Raw genomic sequence first — 16,390 nt, forward strand, 5'->3', positions numbered from 1 at the left:
GGCTATCTTCTGCCCGGTCTTCGTGTAGGGGGTCAGAACTCCCCTCGCTTTCCGCACTCACCCTTCTTATACCCGTTTGTGGCCAGGTCTAACCAATCCCACATTCCCACGTGGAACTGTCTGATTGGTTCTTACCAAACTGTGACTGTGATCCACTTCACCTCGTCTGACCCCAACCGTTATTCACACAGAGAGGTAACGCTGCACTGCCCCTTTGATAGCTGGTGGCAATGCAGGTTACCGAACAGTGAGTAGTTAGCACCTTTACATTTGTACTCACACTGCACAACTTACTGAGCACATAATGTGACGCTGACCATATAGCTCGATGGCGATAAATGCCTGGATAGCTGGCTGACTATCCAGCAGTGGCGACGTCGGGCGATGACAATGACGGCAGCGACGATGGCGATGACGACTTCCATGGCGAGACGACCCCAATTCCCACGGACAGCCGAGCTTCCTCGCTCACCCCCTTATATGCTTCCAGCGGGGCCCGGCCCTGCCTTTGCCACCTTCTAGCTGGTTCTGGGAGCTCAAAGATGGGTCCCTTCCATGACGCTTGGCCGAGTTCTTCCACTTGTGGACTTTCCCATGTATACTGTCTCCCCTTGGGTGGGTACACCCGCAATTGCTGCTTCTGGCCACCAGTCAGCGCTGCTACGCTCCATCACCCCCCGCTCTCTTTAAAAAGATAGCCGTCCTGGATAATATTTAGCAACATCACGTTTGTTACGGCAGAGCAACATCCCGCAGAACAACACGCAATCAAGAGTAGGGCGGAACAAAGTTTGATAACAGAATAACAAAACTCTGCAAGGGCGAGCGAAGTAAAAAAATATATGACCCGTCATTCGATGAACACGATTCTGATTCACATTCCCTTTACAACCGCTCATGACGTGAAAATATCCAACATGGGGTAGCGTATCCGATGAACGGAACTTTGCACATTTGGACCGGGTTCTCGACGCCGGTCCCCCGCCTTGCGCGTGGTCTTTTGTTCCTTGGGGCTCTGGGGATTTGCACAAAAGGCTTGAAGGGCTCGGCCCCTCCCTGGACTCATCGGAACAACTCAACTGGACTCCTGCCTGGGGTGCTTCTCCCGAGGCAGCTTCGGGAGGATTCCCAGATGTCGGTGGCTCGGATCCTGTGGGCAACACAAGTCAACTTTTCTGAGGCACAGCTTCCGGGGCCGACCACCCCGGCTTTTGGACACATCAAGACACCGGCCCTAGAGTATTTGGGAATGAACTGTCTAACTGTGAATTAACATAGGGCTTCAGGCGTGACGGGTTAATGAACCAATGGCCATGTTCGCCTATATCCGCACACACCGCCTTTCGAACCTCCACCACCTCAACCGGACCTCACCATGGCTGGTGCAATTTGGGGGACGTACCCGGTGATACCTGCAGGCAGTGCAACCAAGCCCTGACCCAAACTTTCCATGGAAGCACTTACTCCCGCCGCCCTGCGTTCTTTTCGTTAGCCGCCTGCACTTTGCCAGAGTTCCCTCTAGCCGCTTCGCGTGCCTCAGACAATTGCCCGAGCGTGGCCTGCATGGGCGTGGAGATGGCGTCCTTCTTTCCTTTCAAGGACATACCCAATTAAGCTTCCATGGGGGAGGTTCATTCTCTCGCCCGTACATAAGGTCGAACGGGTAAAATCCTGTTGAGGCATGTGGGGCCATCCTGTATGCTGTAGGAACTCCTGAGATGTGCAAATCCAAATCCGTCTGCACCTCATTAACAGCCTCACAGGGCATTGATGTTAAGGTCCTGTACAGGCGTTCAACCATGTCATCCGTTTGAAGATGGTATGGAGAAGTTCTAACCTTTTTGGTGCCCAGAGCATCGCACACCTCGCGCAGCAGTTTCGACGAAAAATTCCGCCCTCGATCCTTGAGAAGCTACTCAGGCGCTCCCTTGTCCATCACATGGCCATGCAAAAAAGCGTTGGCAATGGATGCAACATTGGTCTGGTAGTCGCCAAGCTATTGGCCTCTGGGAAAAATATTTCACGCCGACCAGGGGAAATGTATTCCCATTTTGGGTAGCCGGAAACGGCCCCCAACCAATTCATTAATTCGAGACACTGTGATGAATTGCAATGAAGACTCAGCCCTTCTTAACGGTGGTTTCTGGTGCGCACAATCAGCACAGCCCCTTTACCAGGCGGTACACATCGCTTGACAAACCCGGCCAATACAAATCTCGCTGGAGTGTCAACGTCTTCCAGACTCCGAGGTGCAAGAATTTATCTTCGTGCGCCACCCGCATCACTCTACCCCGCAGTTCAGTGGGAACCATTATACGATGGTGCTGCAGCCCCTCATCCCACCTAGTCAAAAGTCCTCGTAGGAGCGAGATTTGTGCGATCCGACTCAGCGCGGCGCCGTAAGCTCAGCAATGACACGTCTTCCACCTGCAGCCGTCCCCACTCGGTAACCCCCTCGGCTGGTACTGCATCTCTAGATGCCGCCACGACCTGTGGCGACCCAGCTGCAGGTGGTTTATACCAGGCAGCACCCACCGAGCACACACATCGCGCACAGTGCATGTGCATAGCAGTGCCGCAGACCTTTTCGGTAAACTACCCTGAATGAGTACTCTTGCAGTATTTCCAGCTAGTGAAAAAGTTGGCCTGGAAGGCTGGTCGACTGCGCAAGGAGTACTGAAGGGCCGCGTGGTCCGTGCGAACTGCAAAGTCCCTGCCATAAAGATATGGCCGAGACTGCTGTATAAAATATACCATGGCCAAAAGCTCCCTGCGGGTTACGCAACGGTGCTGCTCCGTGGTGGACAGGATGCAACCACCCTTTCCATGCCGTTCTTTACCTGGGACAGGACAGCGCCTATGCCCATATCACTGGCATCCATATCTAATACGAATGGCAAGGATACATCTGGATAGTCAAGGCGAGGTCCGTGACCAAGGTGATCACGCAGCACAGCAAAACACAGCCTCTTCCTCCCCCCCATCGAAACTTTGGTTTTTTAGCGATCAAAGCATGAAGCGGTTTGGCAATCGTTGCGAACTGAGGAACGAACCATCGGTAATAGGAGGCGAACCCGACAAAACTGTGAACTTCACCCACCGACTTGGGGGTTGGCCAATCACGTACGCATTCCGTATTGTCCGGGTCTTTGGCTAGTCCTGGAAGCTACTGTCGAACCTTCTAGCTGGTTCTGGGAGCTCAACGATGGATCCTTTACATGACCCTGTGCCCAGTTCTTATCAGTCCCATGACCCTTGCCCCAGTTCTTCTGCTTGTGGACTTTCCCGTGTATACTGTCTCCCCTTGGGTGGGTACACCCACAATTGCTACTTCTAGCCACCCGTCGGCGCTGCTACACTACACATGTAATACTGAAATAAATATTACATTCTGAAGAAAACATGTAAAAAAGTGACATTAATAGAAAAAAGAGTTTTGTTTTCAATCACCTTGAGTCTCGATGCTGGCTTGCTTGTCGGAAGAGGCGTAATGCATCTGTAGTGAGTCCAACTGAGTCGCAGACGCTATCTTGGGAGCAACACTTTATTCCGACTTAACACGTCACACAACACGATCTACACTCGGGTCTCGAATGCCCATCTAACCACGCTACGGCAGAACTAGACACGGTTCGCTCTCCCGGCCTGGACCACAAACGGGTCCTGGACCGTGTGGCTAGATACTTCTTCTCCCCGACGTGGATCTTCTTGACACTAGCACACGAAGAACCTCGAGCTCCTCACGGGGCCCTCGTTATATGCTCCCGGACTGAGGCTGGCTGCGCCCCTCGCCCAGCCCACCTTCCAAGCCTCTTGAGCTCCTTCTCGAAGGTTCCCGAGAGCTCCTTTGGACCACGTGACCGCCCCACGGCCCCCGTCTACGGGTGGCCCCCCTCCAATATCGTCCGTTCACGTGTCGGCTGGTCAACCAGAGTATCATGCCCCAATGTAACCCTGGCTGGCTGATACTCCCTCTCGCTCCCTCACCGGGAGCCCGCACCGCACACTGCTCGCGGTGCCTCCGTGCTAACCAGCGCTCACCCAAGCCCGCTAGGGCCGGTGGTACTACATCCCGTAACACGGGCTGCCCGTAAAGACAACACATTACCGGCCGTGGCTTCGCAAGCCCCGGCACCATAGTGACAAGCACAGTCACTACACATCCTTAGAATTGCACACACACATATACAGGGAACACGCATGTGCACACTCCACAGATAACCACCAACGTCAACAATAAGTATAAAGTTGAGCAGTGTGGCGAGTAGTGTGGTGAGAAGGTCGCACTGATTACACACAAAGTACTTGGCACAACCAGTGACGGTCTGGGACTAAAGAAATCTCCCCAGGCATTTGTAAAACACACCGGGCAATGGACAGTTCTTATTCTGTTTTTATTTTAAATGGGGTTGTGCGACGAACTGTACACGAGCTACATACAGTAAGGTGAGTACAAGTACAGTAGCGAGATGTTGCCATGTGACGCGGTGACTGTTTGTGAAGTTCTGATAGTGGTGGTGATAGTGGTGTAAAGGAGAGCTGACGCATGGTTGCAGGGGGTTCGTCCTTCATTGCTACCCCCAGTCCACACTCGTCCCCAGCCTTCTCCATCCATTTCCTGCCAGTTCTTCTCCCTTTTCCGCCAGTTTTCTCTCATGTCTCCTCACCCGCTCCTCCCCCTTCTCCCGCTCCACTGTCCCCCTCCTTTTGGCGGGAATCCTTCCCCTGACATTCCTTACATCACCCCCCCCCCCCCCCCGGGAAGAAAAAAAACCCGTCCTCGGTTCTGCCTACGCCATCGACCATTTCAGTCTCCCCATGAGCCCCCCACCCCCATTTATAGTGACAACAACCCTTAACCCCTTAGCAACCATACAATTCAATATAACAACATCAATTGAATGGTCTTCCCGGGTCTCCAGCCAGTGCTCCGTAACAGCCCGGGGCATCCACGGGCCGCAGATGAGCGCGGCGGCTCCCTCCGTCAGAGCCCTTCTCACCGCGGCCCCCGGTTCGGTGGCGCCGGTGGCGCCTCGCCCCGTGCTGCCGTCCCTCCAGCCCCCGCGACCCCCGGTCGCGCCGCCTCTCCATCAGGCCTCACACGGGGCGCTGTAGGTTACGAGGGAACACAGGGCACCGAACCCCTCACAGGTCGGCGAGTGGTGGCCAGCGACCTCGGCCAGGGCAGGGGTGATGATGATGGCGGTGACGATGCAGAGGATGGTGGAGGCAATAGGGGCGGAGAGATGTACGGCTGAAGGCGCGTGGTGTGCACAGACCATCGCCGCTTACCCAATTGGACCTGGATGCACTGCGGTCGGAGTGCTTTGACCGGCCCTTTCCACAGTGGGTGCAGTTTCGGTGACAGGCCGACCGGCACCTGAGGACAGTGTAGCCATGCCTGGTCCCCGACTTTACAGGGCTTGGCTGTCGCTGTCCTCTCCCATATCCGTACATTTCTCCCATGGCTGTCGGCTGATGTGGCCTCGGCTGCCTGGCGGGCCTTCCTCAAATAAATAAGGGAGGCCTTCAGTGCCTTTGGCCATGCGTCGGCTCTCGTGGGAATGTACGTCAGCTGCATCTCAATAGGTGGGATGGGATCTCGTCCGTACATCAGGAAAAACGTCGAGAACCCCTAAGCTGCGTGCGGGGCCACCCTGTACGCCGCTAAGACCGAAGGGATGTGGAGGTCCCAATCAGAGTGGTTCTCGTCCACCACTTGGGACAGCGTGGTCGCTATGGTGGTTAAGCCGCTGCACCATCCCATCGATCTGGGGATGATATGGAGATGTTCGGACCTTTTTAGTGCCCAGGATAGAGCACACGTCCTTGGTAAGAGTGCACCGCTCCGGTGGCCCCCTTGTCAAGAACATAGCCCCCCACGAAGGCATCAGCAATGTTCTATGCCATCTGGTCCGGGAGAGCCCACGCCATCGGCCACCTCGTGCAGTACTCGAATCCAACCAACAAGTATTTATTTCCCCATGGCGTGACCGGCAGCGGTCCCAAGATGTCCAACGCGACCAATTCGTTGACCCTGGTCACCGTGATGGGCTTCAGAGGCACCCGGGTTACCCGGGGTGGTGGCTTCCACCGCACGCATCCAATGCAGGTTGGACCTCACCCTGTGCACCAACTGCCATGTTTACGGTAGCGATGACCGTTCCCTCCGGCATCGCCTCCTTGCAGCGTGCCGTGCCTGCAGTGCATGGACAAGGGACCTGGGGCGCAAGCCGGGGCAATGCTTCCGCGTTGGCGTGTCTTGTCCCCTGGTGCTTCTGATCGGGTGGCAAATCCGGCTTGGGTCCCACCAACTGGTCCATCCACGAGTCGTCCCCTCTGTCCTCGGACTGGCTGATGCTTCCCACGAGCTCTGGCCCCATCCCAGGGACTCCGAGTGACAAGGGACTAACGTGGGCCAGAACCATTCCCACCTGCACCACTGCTCCTCTGTTCGAGGTGTTCAGCACTTGAATGAATAGATGCTGGTTCCCCTGGACAATAGTCTCGGCCCCCACTTGTGCATGGCGATCCGTGGTGGCTGGCGCCGGAGACACCTGGACGGGTGAGTCCGGCCAGGCTGTCACGAGGGAGGACCAATATCGCAGCAGTATCAGTATCTGGGCTGCCGGGGGAATGGAGACAGACTCACTGACCAGAGCCTGCACTCAGGGTACCACTCGGCCGGCACCGTCCCTCCACGCATTCAGGAAATGGAGATGTGTTCCCTGTATTTTCCTCAGAAAGTCCCGTCCACAATAGGCAGGTCACGGGCAGCATTGCGGAGACAAGGATGGGTCCAGCTACCGAAAGCTGCCCAATCTGTATCGGGGCTTGAACCTGGCACAGGAAGCCCAAACTCCCTGCGATTTTTATCCAGCAGCATCTCGTCCATGGTGCTCGAGATGATTGTGGCCAGTGCCCCCGTGTCAACCAGGATGCGTGCCGACACTCCCACGATTGCACCGACCAGGACCGAGGTTCCTGACGTGGCCGCTCCTACCCGCCTTCCCAGCTTCTTCCATCATGTTGCTGAGTCCGGCTACTGACCAGGCTCGCTATCCCGCGGTGTATGGCAAGGTGACGGGGGATGGATGTGAACCGGCTCAAATAAGTTGTTCCCCCCTCTCTGGGGTGTGTCACAGCATGGTGAATGCGCCCTTGTCACAAGGGGTGGGCTCCCCACTGGGGTGCGGCCTGGGTTCCCCATGTAGTGAGAGGTGGCCCCCCATTGTGATGTAGAATGGGCCCCACTGTGGTGTTGGGCAGCCCCCCCATTGCATTGGGGGGTGGGGGTTGGGGGGTGGGCCTTTCCGTGAGACCTCCCCCCTCCCCCCTCCCCCTCCTTTGTTGCGGGGGCGCCCTTTGTGATGTGCCTCTCCCGGCCCCGTCTCACTCCGCCGCATCGCGGGGGCGAGGCGGTGCACGAGACAGCTCCGCGGCGCACCGGCGGTTGCCTGTGCTGCCTCAGCCCCGGGGCCATTGGCCCTGGCAACCCGCCGGCGTTGCTAGTAACCCGCGATGTCATCCCACGCGGTGACGTCACTTCCGAGCGTGACGCTGCTTCCGACCGCGGAATCACGTCCCGTCGCGACTCACTCCCCAGCCCCGTCTCGATCCCCGGCCCCGTCGCGATCCCCTTCACTCGACCAGGATGGCAACGCCAACCCCGAGGAGGCCGCCAGCGGCGATTTGGCGGTGTTGGGAGTGTGGATTGCCGGCCCGGCCGACCGGCCCGACGCTCTCGCGTGCCGAGTGATCGGGATAGCGTCACTCGCGTGGTTCTTGTAGGCTGCCTCCGGCACCTTCTTGCCACGTGCCCCTGTCGACCGCAACTGTGAAAGACCCACTGGGCGTGCTGTCGGGGTGGCTCGGCACGGTGTTGTAGAGGCGGCGCCCAGCGGCACCGCGGTTAGTCATGCCCCTGGCCTCTCTGCTCCGTCAGCCCCCGGATCACCGTGTAGACCTCCCACAGCGATGGCTTCGGCTAGCTGCTGGAGGCCCGCTCTGAGCTGCTACGTAGACAGCACGTAGCGACGGTACAGGCCTGGTGATTGGTGTAGCTGGCCCTGATAGCACCGCGGTAACAGCCCGGCTGATCCCCCCTGCCACGCCGGCCACCTGGCCCACTGGTTACGCCCGGCCCGTGACCTGCTCATGGGGTTTTAGGATCCGGGCAGCCCTTACGTTCGTCCGGCATCACCACCGGCATTACAGCGCCGGCGTGGCAAGTGACAGGCGACAAGGTGCTCAACCACGAGGTTCTCGAGCGCCTCGTTGGCCAGGCGAGGGAAAGCCCTCCTCGCCAACACGAGCAGCGCACCCCTGTAGGCTAAAGGGGACTCTCCAGCCCCACACTGGGGGTCCTGAAACCATCTAAAGGCGCCCTCAGCTGTTGATTAGATCTCCCCCAACGCCTCGTGGGCCGCCTGCGGCGTGGTGTCGCTGCGCACGGGAAGGGAGGTGTAAGAGGCGAGCGCATCGTCGTCCAGAACGGATGGCAGCGCTCGTAGCGCATCTTCGTCCGACCGTTCGAGAGCGTGGACGCCGTCCCAATGCCCCGGATTTCCCGCCACTCTCCCGGGGCCGGTGCCTTCTCAGACATCCGCGTTTTGCCCACTGCACAGTCGTAAGGCCGCCGCAGCAGAGCCGCTCTGCCGAGGTCGTGTCCACCGCCACGAAGCCGCCACCGGGGGATGCCGACGCGGTGCACCCTCGCCACCCCCCCCCTCCCCCCCCCACACAAACGCACACACGCCCCACGTAGAGCCGGGAGGGGAGGTCACCCGGCTGATAGGTTTTTGTTCAGAAGTCCCTAGTGGGATCGAACTTCATGGTTTCCTGCGGCCGGGAAATTAGGCGATCTTCCCCCTGTAGCTGACATGCCCTGCGGCTCCGCAACCTAATATTAAAGTTGCATGGTCACGGCAAGGGCCATCGAGCCACCGCGAGTGGAACCACACACGCACAAGCATGGGTCAGTGGACTGGTAGCGGGAGAACAGAGAGCGGACGTCGGTGGGATCACTGCGGCGACGTCACCCAAGCTGGGATCCGGGTATCGATAGGGCGGGAAAATCCGAGCCCCTGATTGGACGGGAGGCCAAGAGACCGAAACGGCGAAATTCCTTTGTTTGAGGTAGGATAAAGGGAGGGGGATTCAGGTAGGAAGTCAGTTCTTCTTCAAGATCATCGCGGTTCCAGGAGCAGCAGAGTCAGCCGTCCGAGACGTCCGTGAGATGTACTCCAGCACCGCCAGGCTCGCTCCTCTACAGAGACATCTCGCCGCTTCGTCCCCTTACAGCGGTCAGCACAGCAGGGTGGAAGTAAGTGCGAGGGAGAGAGGCGTAAGTTTAAGCGTTTTAAATCCAGGATAGAGAGCGGGGCGATCGGTAGGAGAAATTGAATCGAAGACCTCCGAGGGATAGACTAGCGTCCACTGACCCATACCATCACGCGTAGATAAAATTGGTTACTCGAGGTAAATAAAATTCGCTAGTGGGGGGATAAAACTGTGTTGTGTGGTCTTTTGGGAGTGTGAAGTGGAGGGCAAAGTGTGCTGGGTGTCTAGGTGTATGCGCAGCTGTTCACCTCGAGACGAAGTGTGCGGTGTTTACGTACCCGCACGATTGTTTACAATAGCGCATAGCGCTTGCATACCGGTGTGACGGCGTTGCGATCGCGCACCCGTGCAATTGTGTACAGTACTACGCGGCGTGTACGGGCATACGTGCCGACTTTCGGTGGTGCCCAGTGCTCGCGTACCCGTGATATCGCTCACAATAGTGCTTAGCGATCGCGTACCTGGGTGGCTGTGTCACGGTCACGCACCCGCACAATTGTCTAATCGCGGAGTAGCGAGTTAAAGCGCCGAGCGAGCGCGTATTCGCGCCACTGTTTGAGCGGCCCTCCCCAATCAGCGGCGCGCGAACGGCAGAAACCCCGCCCGGAGACACAGAGACACGTGGAGATACAGAGACACTTGGAGACACAAAGACACATGGAGATACAGAGACACAGGGAGATACAGAGACACGTGGAGATACAGAGACAGATGGAGATACAGAGACACGTGGAGATACAGAGACACGTGGAGATACAGAGACACATGGAGATACAGAGACACAGGGAGATACAGAGACACGTGGAGATACAGAGACACATAGAGACACATATACACGTGGAGATACAGAGACACATGGGGATAGAGAGACACATGGGGATACAGAGACACGTGGAGATCCAGAGACACATGGAGAAACAAAGACACATGGAGATACAGAGACACAGGGAGACACAGAGACACGTGGAGATAGAGACACATAGAGACACAGATACACGTGGAGATACAGAGACACATGGAAATACAGAGACACATGGAGATACAGAGACACATGGAGACACAGAGACACGTGGAGATACAGAGACACATGGAGACACAGAGACACGTCGAGATACAGAGACACGTGGAGATACAGAGACACATTGAGATAAAGAGACACGTGGATATACAGAGACACATGGAGATACAGAGACACATGGAGACCTTTGACCTTTGAATCCTTTATTTCCCAGCAGCAAATGCTCTGGTGGTTTCAGTTTTCATACAGCGAGTCTCCAATACACAGAGTCCAATACACAAGGTCCATGTGCGTACCATCGCGCGAGCCGTCAACAACAGCCACAGTCAGAAAAAAACACGTCACCATCAACGCAAGCGTGCATGTCGTTACAAAAGGAAAACATCGTATCGTAATGACACTAAAACAGGAAGCAGAAAACAATCCGTGGCCAGGTGCGACCCACGCACCGCCACCAGACACTGGTGATCCCAGCCATCAACCCAGAGACAGGTCCTCGCGCATCATCGCGTGCGCAGCAAAAGCAACCGATACAGCCGCTCGCCAAAGGCACGGACAAGTGCAAAGAAAACCGCTTCACACCGAGAGAAGTGGGAAACCCAACCACCCCGGGTCCGGAATCCAACACCCGCGCTGCACAGGGGGGGGGGGGGGGGCCTGCCAGCACGTGAGTGAACACCTGCGCGAAAAAAAACGGCTTCGGGGTCCACGCTCGCCATCGCGCGCGTGACCGACTTGCCATTAGAGCGTAAACCAAACACCCCGATCGCCGCGTGCCTGCGCGCGCGCGTACACGCGCGCATGCCCGGCGTCTCCGAGCAAAAACAACAACAAACCAACAACTACACAGTCCCGGGCCCGCCCGCAGCGCACGACACGGAGATTAACCGCTGTGCCTCGCGAGAGGAGCCGGAAACCTCCCATCGAGCCCAGTAAACCAACTGCAGCACGGGTGGCCGTGCTCAGCGTTCGGTAGGAAAAAAAACGCAGCCACGAGGCGGCATAGAGAGGCAAGTCCGACTAGGCACTGCCTCGACTTTTCAACTGTTCTCGCACGAAACCATTTCACATCTCGCAGAAGGTTTGTCCAAGCTGCGACGCTCCCTCCCGGCCCTGGCGTATCAGCGAGCCGGGTGGTATTTCCGGTGTAACGGGAGGCTTCGCGTCCTGCCGCTCCTGCCCCCGGCAGTCATCGCCCCCGGCGACGACCGGTTCGGCGGTCACCGGGGGGGGGCCGGAGAGCGCGCAGCCTCGCCTTTATCCTCATCGACAAATACTTCAGTCTCGCGTAATCCCCATAAGCGCAAGCGCCATCGTCTACGGTGCGGTAGATCTTCCATGCGGTCGCCAGGAAGGCCACCATGTCGGGGAAGGAAGTCTCGGCGTCCACCCCTCGCCTCCCGCGAGTCGCTCGCACGAAGTCGAGGACGGCTTGCTCGTCGTACTCCTCGCCCTCCCCGTCTCCCCGCTTGCCGAACTCGGCGCTATCGTCGTCGGTCAGGTCGGAGTCGTACGACATCGTCGACTCCGATCCCGAGCCCGTCCACGTTCGTTCCTCACCTAGGTCGGAGTCGTAAAACCAACCCTGCTGCACGCCCTCCTGGGGCCCGGCAGCCGCTCCGCCCGTCGACCCGCTCGGGGCTGGGGCCCCCCCCGGCTCGGGGTGGGTCCCGTGGAGAAACAGAGACACATAGAGACAGGGACACGTGGAGATACAGAGACACGTGGAGATACAGAGACACGTGGAGACAGGGACACGTGGAGATACAGAGAAACGTGGAGACACAGAGACACGTAGAGATACAGAGACACGTGGAGATATAGAGACACATTGAGATAAAGAGACACGTGGAGATACAGAGACACATGGAGATACAGAGACACGTGGAGATACAGAGACACGTGGAGACAGGGACACGTGGAGATACAGAGAAACGTGGAGACACAGAGACACGTGGAGATACAGAGACACGTGGGGATATAGAGACACATTGAGATAAAGAGACACGTGGAGATACAGAGACACATGGAGATACAGAGACACGTGGAGATACAGAGACACGTGGAGATACAGAGACACGTGGAGATAGAGACACATGGAGATAAGAGACACATGGAGATAGAGACACAGATACACATGGAGATACAGAGACACGTGGAGATACAAAGACACGTGGAAATACAGAGACACGTGGAGACACAGAGACACGTGGAGACACAGAGACACAGGAAGATACAGAGAAACGTGGAGATACAGAGACACGTGGAGATACAGAGAGATGTGGAGACACAGAGACACGTGGAGATACAGAGACACAGGAGACAGAGAGACACACGGAGATAGAGAGACAAATGGAGACACAGAGACACGTGGAGATACAGAGACACATGGAGATACAGAGACACGTGGAGATACAGAGACACGTAAAGATACATAGACACATGGAGATACAGAGTCACGTGGAGACACAGAGACACGTGGAGATACAGAGACACAGGAGACACAGATACACGTGGAAATACAGAGACACGTGGAGACAGAGACACGTGGAGACACAGAGACACAGGGAGATACAGAGACACGTGTAGTTACAGAGACACGTGGAGATACAGAGACACGTGGAGATACAGAGACATGTGGAGACACAGAGACACGTGGAGATACAGAGACACAGGAGACAGAGAGACACACGGAGATACAGAGACACATGGAGACACAGAGACACGTGGAGATACAGAGACACATGGAGATACAGAGACATATGGAGATACAGAGACACGTGGAGACAGAGAAACGTGGAGATACAGAGACACATGGAGATACAGAGACACATGGAGATACAGAGACACATGGAGACACAGGGACACGTGGAGATACAGAGACACAGGGAGATACAGAGACACATTGAGATACAGAGACACATTGAGATACAGGGACACAGGGAGATACAGAGACACATGGAGACACCGAGACGCATGGAGACAGAAACGCATGGAGACACAGAGACACGTGGAGATACAGAGACACAAGGTGATAGAAAGACACAAGGAGATAAAGAGACACATGGATATACTGAGCCACGTGGAGATACAGAGACACATGGATATACAGACACGTCGAGATACAGAGACACGTGGAGATGCAGAGACACACGGAGATACAGAGACACGTGGAGACACAGACACAGGGAGATACAGAGACACATGGAGACACAAAGACCCGTGGAGATACAGAGACACATGGTGATACAGAGACACATTGAGATACAGAGACACATTGAGATACAAAAACACGTGGAGATAGAGACACATGGAGACAAGAGACACATGGAGATACAGAGTCACGTGGAGATACAGAGACACGTGGAGACACAGAGACACGTCGAGATACAGAGACACGTGGAGATACAGAGACACATTGAGATAAAGAGACAAGTGGAGATACAGAGACACATGGAGATACAGAGACACGTGGAGATACAGAGACACGTGGAGATATAGAGACACGTGGAGATAGAGACACATGGAGATAAGAGACACATGGAGATACAGAGACACAGGAGACACAGATACACATGGAGATACAGAGACACGTGGAGATACAAAGACACGTGGAAATACAGAGACACGTGGAGACACAGAGACACGTGGAGACACAGAGACACAGGAAGATTCAGAGAAACGTGGAGATACAGAGACACGTGGAGATACAAAGAGATGTGGAGATACAGAGACACGTGGAGATACAGAGACACAGGAGACAGAGAGACACACGGAGATACAGAGACAAATGGAGACACAGAGACACGTGGAGATACAGAGACACATGGAGATACAGAGACACGTGGAGATACAGAGACACGTGAAGATACATAGACACATGGAGATACAGAGTCACGTGGAGACACAGAGACACGTGGAGATACAGAGACACAGGAGACACAGATACACGTGGAAATACAGAGACACGTGGAGACACAGAGACACGTGGAGACACAGAGACACAGGGAGATACAGAGACACGTGTAGTTACAGAGACACGTGGAGATACAGAGACACGTGGAGATACAGAGACATGTGGAGACACAGAGACACGTGTAGATACAGAGACACAGGAGACAGAGAGACACAAGGAGATACAGAGACACATGGAGACACAGAGACACGTGGAGATACAGAGACACATGGAGATACAGAGACATATGGAGATACAGAGACACGTGGAGACAGAGAAACGTGGAGATACAGAGACACATGGAGATACAGAGACACATGGAGATACAGAGACACATGGAGACACAGGGACACGTGGAGATACAGAGACACAGGGAGATACAGAGACACATTGAGATACAGAGACACATTGAGATACAGGGACACAGGGAGATACAGAGACACATGGAGACACCGAGACGCATGGAGACAGAAACGCATGGAGACACAGAGACACGTGGAGATACAGAGACACAAGGTGATAGAAAGACACAAGGAGATAAAGAGACACATGGATATACTGAGCCACGTGGAGATACAGAGACACATGGATATACAGACACGTCGAGATACAGAGACACGTGGAGATGCAGAGACACACGGAGATACAGAGACACGTGGTGATACAGAGACTCAGAGAGATACAGAGACACATGGAGATACAGAGACACGTGGAGACACAGAGACACAGGGAGATACAGAGACACATGGAGACACAAAGACCCGTGGAGATACAGAGACACATGGTGATACAGAGACACATTGAGATACAGAGACACATTGAGATACAAAAACACGTGGAGATAGAGACACATGGAGACAAGAGACACATGGAGATACAGAGTCACGTGGAGATACAGAGACACGTGGAGACACAGAGACACGTCGAGATACAGAGACACGTGGAGATACAGAGACACATTGAGATAAAGAGACACGTGGATATACAGAGACACATGGAGATACAGAGACACATGGAGAAACATAGACACATAGAGACACAGGGACACGTGGAGATACAGAGACACGTGGAGATACAGAGAAACGTGGAGACACAGAGACACGTGGAGATACAGAGACACGTGGAGATATAGAGACACATTGAGATAAAGAGACAAGTGGAGATACAGAGACACATGGAGATACAGAGACACGTGGAGATACAGAGACACGTGGAGATACAGAGACACGTGGAGATAGAGACACATGGAGATAAGAGACACATGGAGATACAGAGACACAGGAGACACAGATACACATGGAGATACAGAGACACGTGGAGATACAAAGACACGTGGAAATACAGAGACACGTGGAGACACAGAGACACGTGGAGACACAGAGACACAGGGAGATACAGAGAAACGTGGAGATACAGAGACACGTGGAGATACAGAGAGATGTGGAGACACAGAGACACGTGGAGATACAGAGACACAGGAGACAGAGATACACACGGAGATACAGAGACAAATGGAGACACAGAGACACGTGGAGATACAGAGACACATGGAGATACAGAGACACGTGGAGATACAGAGACACGTGAAGATACATAGACACATGGAGATACAGAGTCACGTGGAGACACAGAGACACGTGGAGATACAGAGACACAGGAGACACAGATACACGTGGAGATACAGAGACACGTGGAGATACAGACACGTCGAGATACAGAGACACGTGGAGATGCAGAGACACACGGAGATACAGAGACACGTGGTGATACAGAGACTCAGAGAGATACAGAGACACATGGAGATACAGAGACACGTGGAGACACAGAGACACAGGGAGATACAGAGACACATGGAGACACAAAGACCCGTGGAGATACAGAGACACATGGTGATACAGAGACACATTGAGATACAGAGACACATTGAGATACAAAAACACGTGGAGATAGAGACACATGGAGACAAGAGACACATGGAGATACAGAGTCACGTGGAGATACAGAGACACGTGGAGACACAGAGACACGTCGAGATACAGAGACACGTGGAGATACAGAGACACATTGAGATAAAG

Source organism: Petromyzon marinus, chromosome 64 (assembly GCF_048934315.1).
Source record: "Petromyzon marinus isolate PM22_M1 ecotype Great Lakes invasive population chromosome 64, UKy_Petmar_22M1.pri1.0, whole genome shotgun sequence".
In the NCBI taxonomy this organism is placed as follows: Eukaryota; Metazoa; Chordata; class Hyperoartia; order Petromyzontiformes; family Petromyzontidae; genus Petromyzon; species Petromyzon marinus.